General features: G+C 47.2%; 1 pseudogene; it reads right to left on the minus strand.

Annotated features, from left to right (window-relative positions):
• Window positions 1-979: 979 nt before the first annotated feature.
• Window positions 980-3,427, minus strand: LOC113613025 (TNF receptor-associated factor 1 pseudogene; annotated as a pseudogene).
• Between the last annotated feature and the right edge of the window lie 1,845 nt (window positions 3,428-5,272).

Consider the following 5,272-nt stretch of genomic DNA (forward strand, 5'->3'; position numbering starts at 1 on the left):
TGTGCAGCAATGAAGACCCAAGGCAGCCATAAATAAATAATTTATTTTTAAAAAAATTAATCAATTAAATTAAGAAGCTAAATTAGAATGAGTAGTTTATAAACTGTTGGAAGTAGAACTCTTTTCATACTTTGTTTTGTGATTCATACTGTCAAAATTCAAAACATAAAGATATAAGTGAAACGTCTCACCCCATCCTGACCCTCAACAATTTATTCCCTACCCTGACAACACTAAGGTTCCCAGTTTCCTTTATGTCTTTTTCGAAATGTTCTCAGTATAAATACGAAGTGTATTTATGAAACAAGTATATGGATATATATTATATGAAATAAATATAAAATATATGTGCATATTTTTTAATGAAAATGGTGCATATATTGTTCACGCTATTCTGAGCCCTGCATAGCCCCCTGGTTTTGCTTGTTCACCTCCAGGGCTGGGGAACTCGGTCCAGGCTGGGACAGATTGAATTCGCACTGGCACCCTGTCACTTCCACCCCCTGGTCCTGGTTCTGATCCCAAGCAGGACGAGAGCAAGCTCACTCTCCATGGCGGCCTGCAGAGGTCTTCCCATCCCTGGAGCTTCTTTCCCCACACCCTCCCCATCTTGGCCAGAGCCCATCTCAACATTCAGGGCCGGGGTGGCTCTCAGGACTCCAGTGCTGCATGGTCAGTGCAGGGGGGTCAGTCCTGCATCACCAGCTTAGGGACCCTGTGCCTTTGCAGGCCCAGTCCAAGGTCCTGCCACACTAAGCAGATGGCTAGCCACTGTCAATCTGTCCGCTCGGCTCACACCATGCCAGCCCTGGCCCATCACTGTGCCTTGGGATCTTGGGCACCAAGGGCAAGACCTCAGTCATCTTGCTGAACCCCCGTCTGAGAGGGGGCTCCCTCGGGACCCACGTGCAGCTTGCTCGGCCCCTCCTGCCCTAAGCATTCGTCTCCACGATGCACTTGAGGAACATGATGTCGTCCTTCACGTAGGCATGCTTGGGCGACCGCAGCTTGTTGAGGGGAAAGAAGAGTGGGCAGCTGCTGGCCAGATTGGTTTCACTCTGGGGCAGTACTTGGCAGTGTAGACAGCCGGGGAGAAGAGGCTGGCAGTCCTGCCGCAGGCTGACTCATGGCACCGCCTGGTGGCACTGGTGACCTTCCGTAGGAACGTGCCATTGTAGGAGGCCTCTTCCGTGAGGCGGGAGCTCTGCCCCAGCTTGCCCAGGGCCTGGTCTTTCTGGGCCAGGGTCTGCTGCAGCTCCACCAGCCTCCGTTCCAAGCTCAGGATGTAGTCACGGTCCAGCCGGCTCTGGTGGACGGAGGCGGCCAGGGCCAGGTGGGAGGTCTCCACCTCCTTGTTGAGGACGGCGACAATGTTCTCAAACACGCACAGCTTCCCCTCCAGCTCAGTCAGGAGCTTCTCCTTCGTGAAGTGCTGCAGGGCCAGCTCCTCCTTGCTCTGGGAGCAGGGGACCCGGTAGCAGTCCACCTCTAGGTCCCCAGCCGCCTCCACAGGCCCCTGCAGCTGCAGGTCTGACAGATTCCGCTCCAGGGCCACGAGCCCAGAGCCCAGGCCAGAGCCCAGCTGGGTTTCACGAGCCCCAACAGGAGGTTCAGGTGTGTGGCCTGGGCGGTGACCTCACGCTCCTGCATGAACTTTGGGCTCCCCTTGAATGAGCAGCCAACTCCGGCAAAGGGGCCCCACTCCAGCCTCGGCCACCCCGGGCTGATCCTGCTTCTGAGACAGAAGGCTTCCTGGCCTCTTGGATGGGGAGTCGCCCCCTTTGCATTTGGGACAGATCCGATCCTCGCCATTCCTCACGTTCTCGGAGAGACAGACGGCGCAGCAGAGGGGCCTGGAATCTGGTGGGTCCTGGCAGACAGTGGGGGGCACCCAAAGAGGAACTCGTTCTCATCGGGGGCCCCTGTTCAAGCTCCTCTGGGGAGGGGACCAGCCGCACGGAGTCTGTGCTGGGAGAAGAGGTGAGTTCTGGCCGGGCCACCCTCCCTGATGAGCAGGAATCTGATGATTTTACCTTCTAGCTGGCTTGTGTGGTTCAACGTCACAGCAGGGATGAGACAGGAATTACCCTTTGTGGTGACTGCCGGCTCTAGGAGTGGCCAGTCATTCTTTTGAGCAAGAGGGAGGAGGAGAGCAAGTCAGAGAGAAAAAGGAACCGTGTCACGGACTTTCAGGAGCCACAGTTAGAGTTTCCCCTGTCGCAGGACCTCAGGCTGACGCTGGCTTCCTCCACCTCCTGCCCGGGGTACAGGGGCAGAAAGACCCGCAGTGGGTGACTTGTCTATGTTCCCTGCAACCTCGGAGGAGCCTAGGATTCTCGGTGTGGGTGTTCACCGCCCCAGTGGAAATCCCCAGGGTTCTGGTCAGGTCCAAAAATGCAAGTTCCATGCATATTAGTTCTGCCCAGAGTATCTTAGGTAAAAGTCACTTTCGCACGGCGGGTCTCGGTTACCCCATCTTGGCGCTGCCGCCACCTCCCAGCAGCCCCGCGGGAGCTTCCGGTGGCACAAGGACCCTTGGTGGCATCTTTACATTTTATCTTAATTTTCTCTATGTCTACCGGGGCTGTATATTACTTCTCTAATACACTACTTATAATATAATAGAACTCAAGGAATGTTCAATAATGAATCAATAATATAGTGATCTCAATGGGCATATACAATGCTTATCTTTTGTATCCATCATTTTAAGCTGCGTTTAAAATCTTTATTTATATACTGTAAAGTTAAGTAAAATGAATTAGAGCCAGTGAAGATAATTATTAGAGCCAGTGAAGACAGTGAATATAATTATTCACAGGGGAGAAATTCTTTGAAAATTGATCAGTTACTTCCAAATATATTGTCTTACTTTTGAAAAAAATGAAACTGAATTTGTTCTGTATTTTAAAGAAAGATGTCAAACCATCGACCCGCTTAATCAAAGTGGACTGAATTTCATCAAACTATTTTCCGAGGCTTCCCTGGTGGCGCACTGGTTGAGAGTCCGCCTGCCGATGCAGGGGACGCGGGTTCGTGCCCCGGTCTGGGAAGATCCCACATGCCGCGGAGCGGCTGGGCCCGTGAGCCATGGCCGCTGAGCCTGTGCATCTGGAGCCTGTGCTCCGCAGCGGGTGAGGCCACAGCAGTGAGAGGCCCGCGTACCGAAAAAAAAAAAAAAGAAAACTATTTTCCGACAAATGAAGTATTTATAATCATGGGCTTTTTTTGGACTAATTTTCTTTAAAGATTTTTTAATATATTATAGGTCACCCTTAACCTTTGATGAAACAACCGCCCCACTATGTAATATGATTTAGATGTATCATAAAAATTTCCCTATCCCTAGAATACCTTTTTCATTCAGTTCACTGAAGGCCCCAAATCCAATCTGAGATGTATTCCTTTGACTAAAGATTACTTTCATCTTTCAAAATGGAAATCTTTTGGAACATGACATAAGTTATCAAATAATCAACAAATTTACAGATCTACTCTGTACAAATGCTTTGAAGATGAAATTTATTGGGCTCTTTCCATGGATTTTCTGGTTATTGGGGTCTTAAGAAAGAAAAATTAAAGACCATATTGAGTGAAAGGGATTGGGAAAGGGAAGACTGAAGACAGAAGAATTTTCTTATCCTACATATTTGCTCATAGCTGTCATTCTTTGTAGCCCTACTGGGCAAGTACTGTATTGATGTAAGGTCCAGAGCATGTTGTTTAACCCTCAAAATCCTCTAAAACCAATAGATAGTTTTATTTAAGTTAACAAACATTTATTAAATCCCTACTGTGTGTCAGTAGGTGCACCTTTCCTAGGTGCTTGGGATACAGCAGTGAAGCAAACAGATAAAACTCCCTGCCGTATTTAAGCTTATCTTCTACCAGGAGAAGTTAAGTAATAAACAGTAATCATAATAAGTAAGCAAATTATATAGTTTTTTTTAGAGTGCAGTCCATTAAGTAGTCCATTAAGCAGAGGACTGACATGATTTGACTCATAGACAATTCTAACTCTGTATTAAGAAGAAACTGTAGGGAGGCAAAGTTAGTAGCAGGGAGTCCAGTTAGAAAACTATGGCAATAATCTAGGTGAAGATGTTGCGTTTGGGACTGGGGGAAGACCACAGGAAATAGGAAGAAATGATCAGATATATTTTGAAAGTAGAGCCAACAGGATTGGCTGATGGATCAGATGTGGGATATGAGAGAAAGAGCAAGAAAAATGTTGACTCCAAAAATGTAGGCCTGGGATCATCATCAAGTGATAGGGGGAAGACTGCAGGTGAAGGAGCTGAAGGAGAGAAGACCAGAAGTTCCATTTTGGACATGTGAAGTTTGAGATCCCCATTAGCCACCCAAATGGAGGTTTTCAGTAAGCAATTTGGTGCGCAACTCTAAAGTTCAGAAGAGAGGTCTGGGCTAAAGACATAAACTTGGGAGAATTATGGCATATACATAGAGTTTAAATCCACAAGACTGGTTGAGATCACTAAGGGAGGGAATGCATATGGAGAAGAAGAAAAAGAACTAAACTCTGTGGCACTTCAACATTGAAAGTTCAGGCAGAAAAGGACAAACCAGTAAGAGGAGACCAAGAAGCAGCAACCAGTGGCATGGGAGGAAAACCAGGAGAGCGTGGTGTCCTCCAAGCCAAGAGAAAAAAGTGTATCGAGAAGGAAGGAGGTCTTAACTCTGCCAAATGCAGCTGACATGTTAAGTAAAATGTGTCCTGAGAACTGACCATACATGCATTTAGCAGCATGAATGTTACTGGTGACCAGAGCAAGGATGGATGGCATGGGGGCAAAATCTTGATGGGAAGGAGTTTAGGAGGTAGAAACAGACAGTGAGCAACAACAACTATTCCAAAGAAGCAGATACAAGTATTACATCTGTTTTACAAAGGCTCCAAGAGGGTTTGTACTTGCCCAAGTGCACATACCAGTATCCAGTACAGCTGGGACCTAAAAGCAGATTTGCTTGAATTCAGAATCTATCCTATACAGTCTGGGATCTGCCCTGTTCACAGATACAATAATTTAGTGAACGGAGAAACATGAACTAAAAATAACCATTGATCTCTCGTCTTCTGTGTTTTTCTACCAAAAATTCAGACTAGTGTTCTTACGGTCTTCCACAGCATAAAATCCCCTCTCATTTTCTAGTTCCTTCCTCTGTGTGGTCTTGTTGTTACCTCACTTGTGTAAGCATTATCCTCACTCATCTGACACTCTTCTCTTAAAAAAACAAAAAAACACTTCTCTTG

This window comes from Aethalodelphis obliquidens, unplaced genomic scaffold (assembly GCF_003676395.1).
Source record: "Aethalodelphis obliquidens isolate GAN/ISIS:26980383/991018 unplaced genomic scaffold, ASM367639v1 scaffold3, whole genome shotgun sequence".
NCBI lineage: Eukaryota > Metazoa > Chordata > Mammalia > Artiodactyla > Delphinidae > Aethalodelphis > Aethalodelphis obliquidens.